At 41.1% G+C, this 14,297-nt stretch overlaps 1 long non-coding RNA gene across 1 annotated transcript in view; it reads left to right on the top strand.

Moving 5' to 3' along the window:
• LOC137352378 (uncharacterized) overlaps positions 1-6,639 on the top strand; it is a 70,818-nt gene extending 64,179 nt beyond the window's left edge. Inside the window, exon 3 of the long non-coding RNA XR_010969694.1 lies at positions 6,078-6,639. This is a non-coding gene — a long non-coding RNA (uncharacterized lncRNA). The remainder of the gene's footprint in view (positions 1-6,077) is intronic.
• The last annotated feature ends 7,658 nt before the right edge of the window (positions 6,640-14,297 follow it).

The raw sequence follows: 14,297 nt of genomic DNA, 5'->3' as shown, positions 1-14,297 counted from the left end.
ATAGGTTTGTAACATATCCCTCAGACCATTATCTGCAAGTGGCATTACAAAAGTCTTGGCTTCTCTCATGTGTTTAGTTAGATTACTAATGTGTTTAGATTAGTACGTTAATTAGCTTGATTTGCTTGGCTCATGTGTACAAGCTTTTATCACTGCGATATTTGCCTCCTGTGTTGCAATTATTCTGAATGGGTGCTGTATAAAGTCTTCCACTCAGCCTACATTGCATTAGTCCATGCATCATCAAGTTTAATAGTTTCCATCCCTGCCCAGCATAACAAAGGCCTTCTGTCACCTTGTGAGTTAATGGGTAGTCGTGATTCTCCTCTCTCAAGTCAAGAGGAGTAAATATGCTACTAATTCTACAGTTGGTTTGCCAGTCAATTAATTCATGAGCCTCAGAATGATATTTTGCTTTATCGATGAGGAAGAAATAAAGTAATGCCATAATTGAGATGTTGGGTTGTAGCAATACATGTGGTTACAGCATTAGTATGTGTAATGGCCACCTGATGACCATGGGAATTCACTGGTCAGCCATTATGTAACAATATGAGAGGGCTCTATTTTAACTTCCAGAGAACACGACAAACTGAGTTACCTACCCATCCAGGAGCAGAAACAGGCAGGCTCAACCAATTTTAACAGCCAGCCTACATCAACGTACTACTTGTGAACTTCCCAACTAAAGGGCCGGGTACTTGGCAGGAAGTGGCTGCCAAATAGGGGGAGTTATTGACACCTCTATGTCAGCATTCACAACTTCAGCACTTCAATATTATTTACAGTTTGCAAATCTTGGTTCAGAAAGCACTGATCCATTTCACCAACACACTAACAATGGGGGGAGTTTTAACCCCACAAATAGGTGGATTTTGGTTGGGTGGGGGAGCAGTTAAAGTGTTCAAAGTCGAAATCACAACCCCAACTAACCTACAACCCATCCGCTTCAGGTTTTTACTGGAGTCGGGTCAGGGGGGTGGGGTGAGTGACCAACCCACTCTGAGGAGGCGGGTTGGCACTTTAAATATGATAATGAGGCTGTGTGTCTCATTTGATTCTCCATTTGAAATTTAACTCTGGTCAGCCATGTTTCCTAGGTCCTTGGGAAACCTGTTAGCTAAATAGAGGCGAAGGACTGCTCAATCAGGAGGTAAGTGCCTTTCCGCTTACCTGCTGGATCTGGAGTGTCTGCCTGGTCAACCTCCTGGGATCACATGTAGCCCTTCCAATCTCCCATCAGCTTCCTCCACGAGGCCTTTGATTCCACATACAAACACCTGCGCCCCCCCAGGCCTCTGAGCCTGCTCCTCCCATTTGTTGACCCTGCAATCAGACTCCCCCTTCCAGAATCTCGGATCAGACCGCGCACCCCCCCCCCCCACCCCCGCCCCCGCTTTGGGGTCATAATCCCTCCCACATCAATCAGACTGGTTTCCAGGCAGAGAACTTGTCGATGATGCCACACACACTCTATGGAGTTAAAACTCCACAGCGTGCGGGGGTTCCTTGACTTCCAGGTTTCCCGTGCATTATCACACCCCTGGCTCCAGGCGGGTTAAGAAAGTTAAAATTCCCCCCAATATTTCTGCTTTTAATGTTCTTTCTCAGTTGGTGTTCAGTGCTCTGGAGAAGTCAGAAGATATCAGGGGGCATGTGTTAGAGGATGAATGGAAGCATGCAGGGGGTTATCAGTATGTGCAGGGGAGGGCACACCAACAGCTAGGACTTTGGATCTCATCGTAAGTTCCCAGCAGATCCAAAGATACCCACAATAGTGTCTTTGTCTGTGCATCTGTCTATTTTTCTCTCTTTCACTCTATTTCAACAGGTTTTCCCTGACACTCTAAGATAATTCATTAAAATGAGGAGGACCTTGAACCAAAATGGATCGGGACCCACCTTGGCTCCCCCAGGAAGCCACCATCCACCTGAAAAGAAAAACATTAAAAGCTGAATTGTGGTCAAAATGAAAATCATCCCCTATAAAAAGATTATTTGACAGTCATGAGAAATGTATGACATTTCGAATAATAAAACATAAGGGCCAATTCCCCAATTAGAGAGAAAATCAGGGGCTTAGAATTCATGGGGGGGGGGCGGGCAATGATGGATTGGAGAGTGTCGGGGTAGGGATGAGTTGAAATGTAAAAGTCCTGTAAAGCGACACCAACCCACTGCATATGTGCCTGTCACCATTTTTACATGGTGCAGTTGGGAGCCTAAATTAAATTTAATGCTGGCTGCCTGGGTTACCCAAGACTTGGAAAACCCAGTAGTTCAATGGAGAGAGGAGCAGCCGGATCAAGCAGCTAAATGCTTTTTAAAGCACTCCTTGTGAGCCAGAAGGAGCAGGAGTGCTTCCATCAGGCCGCTTGATCAACCTTCTGCTGATTGATGCCTCTACTGGCTAACCGACCCCCACTCTAAGCCGTGATCTTCACCTCCCTCCTCTCTGCCATACTCCAAATGCCAAACCCTACCCCCACTAAGCCACAATAAGAGTGTGCCTATCTTTGTTTTTATTGGCAACCAGCGAATGACCACACCAAAAACAAGTCACAATAATTTAAATCTTTTTGAGACCCACATATGAAAAATATAAAAAAACAATAGAAAGAACATTATTGATAGGAGGAAGAAGGATTAAAATACATTTTCAGCTTTTTATGAGGTAGTCAAATGGTTGTGGTCGCCGGTGATAAGTTGAAGTTCAAGCTGGATTCAAACCGGTGCATACAGAATCACGCGGGCCAGACCCAAGTGTCTGGTGCTCCTCCTGTTCCTGCTGGAGGGACTGACAGCCGTATCAGCTTGGACAGCAATAACAAACCATCCAGCTCTTGTTGCAGCTGGTGGTGGGGTCCACTCACAACTTGGATGGTTTCAATGGGCACAAAGTGGGATAACAATTAACATCCCTGAACATCTTCGACATAGTTAGATCTAAGCCCTAGATTCTAGGCCAAGTGTTGGGAATTTCTACTGCAGAAGGGTGTCATTTGTACTAATAAAGCCCATTTTATTATCCTATGACCACCTTCCCATAGATAGAGCTTTCTATTATTGGTTTTCCTGCCTGGCAGCTGGCCAAGCTGTCAATCAAGCTGCTTGCCAGGCAGGAAATGGAATAAAAAAAAGATAATGAGGTCCTGCCATTAAATTCACTCTCACCCTCATAACTGCACTCCCCTGCTCCCTCCCCATCTCCCCATAAATATCAGGGTCCCTGATTTTTCCAATGAATTCTCTGTGAGCGCTGATCCTCATCCAGGAGTACCCAATTAGGGAATCAGTCCTATGGTCGGTAAGTAAATATAGCCGCATTCTTAAAAAGGAAAAAAATATTAAAAGCACGTTAAATCTCTACATCAGATGTTTTCCTGCTCACAATACTGAATCCAGACCTTCCTCCATTTCCTTACTTACTGCAGGATAGTAAAGCCAGTACACCTCAGAGAGTTACATCTTGTATAATTGATGTGCACTTAGGATAATTCCAAAGATTCAGAAAAGCTTTGAGTACTTTGTTGCTCAGATAATTTAAGGCAATATTGGCAGCACAGAAAGCTCATCTCAAAATATATGGTTCATTTCATCAATAAAATTGCTCATCACTTAAATGTTTAAAAAGTTCATCTACAGTCCTTCTTTGTACATATTCTTCTTTATGCCTTTAATTTTCTTTCCACATGCAACACGCCCAGTTCTTTCTTCCAGGTGAAATGTTATACGTACTGAAAAGCAGAGTTTCATGCATTCCCTCGTCATCAGCCCCTCTCAAATATTTTTCATGTTCTGTTTGGTGGCTAATTCTGCTACTTTTAGTAAGCCAGGATCTGAATGTGATTTGAGCAAAATTCGAGCCCATGGAGTAAAAGGTTAATGGCAGCACGGATACGAAATTGGCTAGGTGACAGAAACAATTTTTTTCGGACTGAAGTCATAGTCACTATGGCACAGAAGTAGTCCATTCGGCCCATTGAGTCCATGCTGGCTCTCTGTAGAGCAATCCGGTCCATCCCATTCCTCCACATTTATCCACGTAATACTGCACCTGCCATGCATTTGCCCACTGTCTCAACTTGCCCAAATCACTTTGGAGCCTGTTTGCATCCTCCTCACAGCTCACATTCCCACCCACCCCCCCACCACCAGCTTTGTATCGTCTGCAAACTTGTAAATGTTACATCTAGTTCCCTCACCCAAGTCATTAATATATATTGTGAATATCTGGGGCCCAAGAACTGATCCCTGCGATACCCCACTAGTCACTGCCTACCACCTGGAAAAAGACCTGTTTATTCCTACTCTCTGTTTCCTGTCTGTCAACCAATTCTCAATCCATGCCAGTATATTATCCCTAATCCCATGTGCTTTAATTTTGCACACTAACCTCTTATATGGGACCTTATCAAAATCCAAATACACCACATCCACTTATCTATTCTACTAGTTACATCCTCAAAAAACTCCAGTAGATTGATTAAGCATGATTTGCCTTTCGTAAACCCATGCTGACTTTGTCCAATCCTGTTTATGCTTTCCAGGTGTTCTGCTATCACATCCTTTATGATAGACTCTAACATTTTCCCCACTACTGATGTAAAGCTAACTGGTCTGTAATTCCCTGTTTTTCTCTCCCTCCTGTTTTAAATAGTGGGGTTACATTTGCCACACTCCAATCTGTAGGAACTGCTCCAGAGTCTATAGAATTTTGGAAGATGACCACCAATGTATCCACTATTTACAGGGTCACTTCCTTTAGTCTGGGATGTAGATTATCAGGCCCTTGAGATTTGTCAGCTTTTAACCACATTAATTTCCCTAGCACTATTTTTTTTACGAATACTGATTTCCTTCAGTTCCTCCCTCTCATTAGACCCTTGGTTCCCTAACATTTCTGGGAGGTTATTTGTGTCCTCCTTTGTGAAAACAGAACCAAAGTATGGGTTTAATTGTTCTGCCATTTCTTTGTTCCCCATTATAATTTCTTCCGTTTCTGACTGTAAGGGACCTACATTTGTCTTCAATAATCTTTTTCTCTTCACATATTTATAGAAGCTTCTACAGTCAGTTTTTATGTTCCTGGCAAGTTTACTCTCATACTCTATTTTACCCCTGCTTTATCAACCTCTTTGTCCTCCTTTGCTGAATTCTAAACTGCTCCCAATCCTCAGACTTGCTGCTATTCTGGCAATTTTATATGCCTCCTCTTTGGATCTAATACTTTCCCTAATTTCTTTTGTAAGCCAAGGTTGAGCCACCTTTCCGGTTTTATTTTTGCGCCAGATAGGAATGAATAATTATTGTAATTCATACACACGTTCTTTAAATATTATCCATTGCCAATCCACCATCAACCCTTTTAGTAAAGTTCCCCAATCTACCATAGCCAACTCATGCCTCATACCTTCGTAGTTTCCTTTATTTAGAGTCAGGACCCTGGTTTCAGATTCAACTACTTCACTCTCCACCTTAATAAAGAATTCTATCATGTTAGTCGCTCCTCCCTAACTTACCTGAACTCCTGGCTCCATGTCCTCTGCAGGGCTGCAGTCCCAGCAGTGGCCACCGCTCCCGGTGGCGCTGCTGGGACTAAAAGCTGCCGGTCCAATGATTGGCCGGCAGCTCAAAGAGGTGGGACCTCCTCCCTCAAGCAGGTGAAAGTCCCACCTCGGAACAATTGAAGCCCAGGGACCTGTAAAATACGGGATGGATCGCCGAGCCGGGTGGAAGCAGGTTTGCCACTGACTTTTATGTCGGTGGCTAGCTCCCATCCGTCCGACGTAAAATCCAGCCCTTAGTTTCAAGCAGTCCACATACATACGCTAAGATGGGTGGTATCATGGAACATTGGTGACACATGGAGGTATAAATTCATAATGGCATTGTGAAAAACAGGTGATGGCAAAATGGACTTTAATGAAAAAGAATATCAGGCAGATCATAAAATGGGCAGCCAATTCATTATCACCCATCCTGCACTGTCACTATGGTCAAATTTCACCCCTATTATTTTTGAGGGTAGATGGAGTTGAAATACAGATTATCATGATCCTGTTATTTTTTTTCAGGAAATATGCAGTGTGTCTTTAAGACAGAAAAGGATCAGTACTGCTTTAAGGCAGCAAGCTTCAGGAGTTAACGAGGAAAGTGCATCTTGGTTGCCCCGGATACAGCCATTCAGAGACCAAGAACAGGGTATACAATGTTGCAGTTTAACTTTGAAACTAGTTGAAAAACTGGCTTTTGCAGAGACAGTTAAGAGCTAGACACAGACACAGTTGGGCCAGCATGTACTGAAGGAAATACAAGAGATCTCTTGATTAATTTGAACTGAAGGAAGTGAATTTACACTGATTTTTTTTTACCTCTCAAAATTCTAAAAGTTAAGCCAGATTGATTCTTTTGAAAATGGTTGCGAATTGTTGATCTGCTGTAGTCATTGCTGGAAACAAGAAAAGTTTGAAATTTCAAATATTGAACTGAATGGCCTATCAATGAAGAACTGTTTTCCTTACCTCATCAGACCCCAGAAAATTGCGAGTGGACTTTGAATCAGAGGACTGTTCATCGGGAATCATAAATCTGCAAGAACTTTATTGTTATAATGTTTTTAAATATTGTTTTATCTTAGTAGTGTTAAAGATTTTTTTAGTTTTCTCTAATAAACAGTTAATTTGTTGATATCTCAAGGTACCTGATTTGATTCGCCTCATTCGGGGGGGTTAATAGATTGTTCAACTCGACTGTGGCTTTCTTTGAATTGGAAAGTTTAAAGTGATATGTTATGCAATTTGTGGAGTGACAGGACTGAATTGACTGTTGCTCCCACTGCAATCAGAATCATATATTTTGATTGGGGGCTTTGGCTGGAGTGGTCATGTCGTAACAAGATCAACCATGATTTAATTGAATGGTGTAACTGGATTGAGGGGCTACATGACCTACACCTGTTCCTATATTCTTACATAATTAGAATACCAGAAGGCTGAGATTGGCGACTGTCACATTTCACCTGACTAGTGGTCATGCACAGGGAAGGGAGAAATATTTGCCTCATCAATGTCTCCCTTCCTTTAGAGTGACTGGAAAGAGTGCAAGGCTCATTGATTCTGAAAGCATAGCTGAAGAACATCTACAATGAAATTAATCCAATAATAAAAGGGCCAGTATTATCCATAGAGATCATTAAGCAGTCTACAAAGAATCCATGTATTAAAGTGATTATTGTTTTATTATCGCTTTCTGTTTCACGAAGGCCTTCAAAACCTTTAGGTTCTGTTTCTGTTCCAGTTGGCATACAATCAAAAATCAACAGAACATAATATCCAAAACAGGGCATAGGTTTAAAAAAAATAAGTGCACTATATTTCACTATTATCTTCTCATATTTTGTCAAACCAAATGTAATGACTCAAATTTCAAAAACATTTTGGGTCGAATCATTTAGATTTCTCATTTAACTTAACAAATGCCTCCTGGAAAGTGGAGTCACCCATTTATATCACCAAAGTAAGATCCATCCAGCCAGTGGTGACTTCTTTCATTATCTCCATGTTCGCTTGCTTGGCCCTGGTAAAGGATGACTTGAGCGGTGATGTTTAACCTATTCAGCCACCTTTATGACTTGACAGCACTTCTTTCTCCCTTAAACTATTCAGGCCAGGTTTCTGAGTTTCAAAACATTACAGTTTGGTTGACAAAATTTGAAAAGGTAGTAAAGGAATATCATGTATATTCATTATTTTTAACTGTGCATCTGCATTGGATATATATTCTGTCAGTTTTTGTCCTTACAACAAAGGGAATAGAAATAGAAAACTTAGAAGTACCTTCATTATCAAGATGCTGACTCCAATCCAACAGTAAAAGAGTAAAGCAAGGCTGTTTAGCCAGAGGTACATTATTTATATTTGTTCTGCTGACTACTTTGTTTATTTTATTGTAGCTCCTACAGGGATTTTTTTTAATATACACATTTTGGCCTAAAAATAATGTAATTCTATTTATTCAGGTAATATTTGTTTACTCAATTACATCATGAAGAAAATCAATAATATGCAAAGATGCCAGTCCAATACAAATCAATTATATATCCTTCATATACCCTTTATATAGGTGTAACAGTTTAATTGAATACAGTATATCTTGGTAATTACATGTCCCAAAGCGCCCATTACCAGCCTGAATGGAAGGAGATACAGTGATGAGCATATCAAGGGCAGAAATGGCAAACAAAACAGCACTACAAATCAGACGTTTTCATCACTGTGGCAGCTCTGATTTGTAAATTCAACTTTTGAAAAAAAGCTATAACAGTACTGTTTTATAATAGAACGAAAAAACAATAATCCTATAAAAACAGAGCAAAAAAAAACTACTTTTGTTCACTATCCTAAACCATTGTTCTCCTCAGTCAAAGGATCCAAAATGTAAAATCATAAATGCTTCAGTACACACAGCTATTCTGTCTATTATAACTGTGCTAGTGGTAGCTCTTCACCGGGCCTATCTACTTGAGCACCATTTTGCATACCCTTTCTAATCAGTATAGTTCACGCACAATCATTCATTGTGCTTATACCATATTTCTGTGTATGCTAATATAAACAAGCAGATCAATACTTGTGTAAAAATATTACAGAATTATAGAATAATAGAATGGTTATAGCAAAGAAGGAGGCCAATCTACCCATCATGTCCATGCCGGCCCTTTGCAAGAGCGACTCAGGTAGTCCCACTTCCCTGCCCTTTCCCCATAGCCCTGCAATTTTCTTTCTTTAGGTGCCGATCCAATTTCCTTTCCCTATCACACACAAGAAAATAGCATAAAGACATTAAACACTCTTCATGAACTTCATCAATCAGTGTTCCACCATCATCACTGATACCATTAATCCTATCCTTCATTAATCTGCAATTCTCAAGAGTTTAAAAATATAGATAGAAACTACCCGTTGCCATTTCCATTCCTCCCACTCTCCAAAGAGCCCATAACTACAAATGTTACTCGTAGCGCAGATCAAACTTAGAGGGGTTAGATCTTAACTTTGTGCGAAAACGATTCAGCATTTTACATCTCTCTGGTTTTTATTTCCAATTACGTCAGCCTGTATTTCGCTCCCCCATCCCTTCCAGGACCACTTCTGGCCATTCCTTACCCATCTGACGCATGCAGTATGGGGAGGGAGAGGGCACAGCCTAGATCCCTGGTGCATTTCCCTCCAATCCATCCGTATTACCACTTCTTCCTAGGGTCACCATGGGAAAAGAGATGGTAAGTCATCAGGGAGCTGCAATAGCAGTCATGAAGTCTACCCATGGATGGAGAGGACCTTGTAGTAGCCTCCTTTCCCTCCACTCTGGCCCCCAATGATTTACCTTTTGAAGGCCTCAGTCTCTGGCAATTGTGAAAACATTGAACTTAGGCAAAAATTAATTGCCTGAGCAGAGCACATTGAGAAAAATCAAGCAGTGGGGATTGCACACTCCTGCAATGGAGCTCACCCAATTTTCTGATTGTTATGGGCCTGATATTTCTCTTTAAACTCCATCTGGGTGATTATCTACCTCCAAAAGCAGCAGAGGGGAAAATCTTCTTTCTATCAATCTAACTACATGGTTGCTACATACTTCATAATGTAGAGTTGTTACTGTGTGACATACCCACGTGATGGTGTGTGAATTCTTGTCAGGGTTGGCTAACTGCTGTGAGCATTATTTTCATTGGTTAATATTGTAATGGCAGTCTTCAAGAAGTGGATGTTCCAAATTTAATAATTATAATTAATGGAAAATGTGAACATAAGGATACAGCAAAGGCTGTCATTAGGTTGATGTGTATATGTGTTAAACATGCAAGGTGTAATTTCAGAAATTGAAATATGGGTTAGTTTCTGAGACAATTTCCCCCAAAATAGACCATAACCATTCAGTCCACAAAGTAAGATATAAATTCAGGTTATTCAGTTTTAAAATGGGAAATTTAGCAAATGCAGCTTGAATATCGGCACAAAGCATCAAAAAGAATATGGCACCAATATTCTCCCCCGAGCAACACCCACCCCCACGCCCTCGGCCACAGGATCCCTGCTCTTTGTCTGGACATTGGACTGGCCCAAAGTACTCTGCACCTGTCCATGGCTCAGAGTGATAAAATATGGCAGGTTGGATTATTTACATGATGCAATTATACCTGTGCTGCAGAAATACCCTTTGACAGGGATTTGTGGCTGGAAACAGAGACAGGAACTGCTGTCCATATCAAGGCTGCTTCATGCTGCAGTTGGAGAACTATTATTTTTTAAAACAATGAGCACAGAGCTCAAGAGAACCTTAATGCAAGCAGGAAAACATCTTAGGAAAAACAGGCAAGAAATGGCTAAAATACACTTAACATAACTCTTTCCTTTAAATTAGCTTCCAGGTACTAACTGTTACCTGCAACCCTAGTATGTTGTTATTCATCCTTGAATGTGCATGTTTATTATGAATCATTGTGCTACGCTAACTAAAATTAAGCTTCTGTAAAAAATTGAACTATATGGGAAAAAGATCAGATTCCCATGTGAAATTGGAAAAGGTAGTTTCCCATTCTAGTTGTGCTGATGTAACAGACTCCAATAAGATTGAAACAAGAGCATTGCTGACAGAAAAAGAAAAACAAAGTTCTGATATGGGGAGTAAGCTGCTGCTTATTTGAAGACATGTATGTAGCGAAAAATGAGTAAAGGTGATGTGCATGTGAAAAATTGCTAAAAGAAAAATAAAGAGGCTGCTAACAAACAGAGATCTTGTGGATGGTTAAACCAAGCTAAGGGGATACAACAGATATCAGAGATCTGGCCTTATGGTCCAAATATGAAAAAAAATATGGCCTGCAATTTGCGGTCTGTGGTGAAGTAATGGCGCACACTGTTGACCTTGAAGAAAACTGTTCACAAAGATCTATCGATCTCTGTGGTGTGGATTTCCATTTTCCCAACATTAGTTTGAGTTTGGTGCCAAGGCGAGTGGATCTCCAGGCCTGCAACAACAGTGATGTCATCAAGCACAGTAAGCAGCCAATTGAAGTATTCTCACAGATAGCAAACCAGGAAATGAAAACTACCAAATCCCTTCACTTTAAATGTTTACAAATAGCAAAGTAAATGATTGGGGAATACACGCGGAATTAAGGTAGAAGCTAAAATATCATAAACTTTGAATAAAAACTATTTAAATATGTGGAAATTTTATCACAATGGAGAAATTTGCTACTCAACAAATAAAAACATACTCTTTCACAGCCAGTGTTGTTGTTTAACAATAATTATGAACTTAGTACACAGTTAAAAACCAGTTACACCTCATTCAACAAGTTCATTTTCGAGGGTTTTTACAGTGAGACCAAGAGCATAAGAGTGGAAGTGTTCATCAGTTTTCTACTCAATTGCATTCTGCGGGTACCTCAACAGTGCATCCTCTGGAGAAGTTTAGAACCACGAACAGTAACTTCTGGATTTCTACATTTAATTGTTCATGTGTGAACTCCAGAAATTGCTATCAATTTCAGAGGAGTAATGACAGCAAATGCTGACAGTTTCACAGTCATTACTACCACAAAATCCAAGCCTAATGATGGAACTGACTCTTACAAGTAGAATCTATAAAGCCTATAGACTATAGGGGTATTGCTGTCCTCAAACAAGAGGAGGTAGATCTTGACTTTGTACAATAAAACTGGTGACAGCGAATCAGAAGCATCTTTTACATCTCTCCCAATTTTATTTCCAAAATTAGCTATGAACACAGACCAGTCTGTTACTGAGTTGGACAATGTTATAAATGTAAACTGTCACAGATGAGCTGGTTGTACCTGGACAGTAATTACATCACACATTTAAGAACAGACCAAACTGATACTTAAATGAAGCGGCTGCCTATTATAGGCAGGTGTTTCGTACACCGCAATGTCCTATGGAAATAAGTGCAAGGCAAACTGAGCAGAAATCCAGCATAATGGATAACTACCCACTTATACCAATGAAGCATGTCAGATTTACAACTGTAAATTGGTGTACCCAATCAGAAATCAACACCAGTTACTCATTGACCACCAGGTAATAATATGAATTATCCTCATTAACAGTGCTTGAAAGGTTGGTCAAATAGCTAACATCACACTATTTCAAATTATTGAACATAGTATTAATAATAGCACGAAATAAGATTTATGACATAAAAAAACTTTTCATCTGATTGGTACAAATTTATGAGGAGCATTGGATTTGTATGATAACTAAGTAAGATTATTTATATGTTGGGAAATAATTTGTGATAGTGATTTAGCTTTTGAAGTCATTCCCAACATAGTGCCAAAGTGCTTGAAGTGGATACTTCTTTTTGCTGCAAATGTCAATCAATGTTTTCTGACATCTAGGCATATTTTTAGTGCATTAATATATTGCCGCATGCATCTATTACTGTTTATTGATTTGTGTATGTAATGCATTTTAATATTTCATGAGCTAGCTATGCAGCAGTGAATTAATTCAATATGTATAGACAGTATGGCCCTCCTGTGAATGCCAGCAAAACTCCTGTGACCAAATGTTACTCCTTGAATCCCTTATAACATCTTGCGGGTTTGGTGGTGGGGCTGGGGTGATGAAGGATGGGGATGGAGAGAAATAGGCAATTTCTTGCCTACAAGGTATTAAACCAGTTAAAGGTTCTTCAGAATGAAAATTATTGACATCATAGACTGTAACGCCTGCAGTGATAAATGGCCATAGATCAGTATTTCTGAGGTTTGTTGTAGTTTACAGTTCTGGACTATTTATCATTTGCTGCCAAATTTACTGTTCGGGGGAGTGGGACAATTGGGACAAATTGTCGGGGGACAATTTTCCAGGCCCTTTCAGGATGGGCTGGGAGGCAGGAAGGCTGGTAAAATGGCATGGGATGGCGTCGGGGGGGGGGGGGGGTACCCAAAGTCTTCCCTCTGCCACGCCTTTTTGACAGGGGCGAGAAAGTTGGCAGATCAGCTGCCCTCCGGGAGGTCAATTCAACCACTTAATTGGCTTTTTAAGGGCCACTTCCTGCCTCCGTGAGCATTTTGCCCACGTCAGGGACGCCTGCCACTGCATGGAGAAACACTCAGTGAAATCTGGCAGCCACCCAAGAGGCTCCGGGGTGAGGAGGGGAGGGGGGTTCCTTCTTTTTGGGCATTCCATGGCTCACAAAGAGAAAGCCCCTCCCCCCACCTCTGGTGGCAGTGGCCACCCCCGCGGCAACAACGTTGTCTGCCCTCAGCGATCCCCTGCTGCCCCCTATCGTTGCAGTAGCAGCCTTAGAAATGGCCACTGCTAGCTGGTGGCGTTGCTGTGGCTGCTGACATGCCAACCCACTTAATTGACTGCTGCTGGCAAAATTCGGCCATGGGTCCAGCCACCCACCGAAGCGGGGTGGCATCCTGCTTTCAGCCCCAATGGCAGGACTTCTGCCATCTCAGTAAAATTCAGCCAAAAGCATCTATTATATGAGTAGTAACGAACTTAACAAGCTTAATGCATTCTCTCTTCTCACTGTCCAAGACCCCAAACACTCCTTCCAGGTGAAACAGCGATTTACGTGTACTTCTTTCAATTTACTGTACTGTATTCGCTGCTCATAATGCAGTCTGCTCTACAGTGGAGAACTGAAACACAGATTGGATGACCGTCTTGTGGAACACATCCATTCAGTCCACAAACATGACCCCAGGCATCTGGTGTCCTGCCATTTTAATCCTCTACCTTGCTCTCATGCTGACATCTCTGTCCTCAGCCAACTGCAGTCTTGCAATGAAGCTCAACATAAGCTTGAGGAACAGTACCACATCTTTCAATTAGGCATTTTACAGCTTTCTGGACTCAACATTGAGTTCAACAATTTCAGACCGTAATATCTGCCCCCCATTTTGTTTCCTTTTCTTTGCATATTTCAGTCTCAATCTTGTTCTCTTGTTTTTAATTTTGGTTGACAGCTGTTCATTATTCTGACATTCACATTTCCTCTGGACACATCTATTGTTTCTTTACTTGTCCCATTTTGCTTTGCCACACCAACTTTTTTGTCATTTAATTTTGTCTTCCGCCCTATCACAGACCTTTCCATTTGTTCTTGTTCCACCATCCCCCGTTAGACCTGCTTAAAACCTATTACATTTCTAACCTTTCACCATTCCGGTCAAAGGTCATCAACCTGAAACATTAACTTTGTTTCTCTCTCCACAGATGCTGCCAAACATGCTGAGTATTTCCAGCATT

Source organism: Heterodontus francisci, chromosome 3 (assembly GCF_036365525.1).
Source record: "Heterodontus francisci isolate sHetFra1 chromosome 3, sHetFra1.hap1, whole genome shotgun sequence".
Classification (NCBI taxonomy): Eukaryota; Metazoa; Chordata; class Chondrichthyes; order Heterodontiformes; family Heterodontidae; genus Heterodontus; species Heterodontus francisci.
Note: the sequence above shows the minus strand (reverse complement) of the source record. Positions and strands in the feature narration are given on the sequence as shown.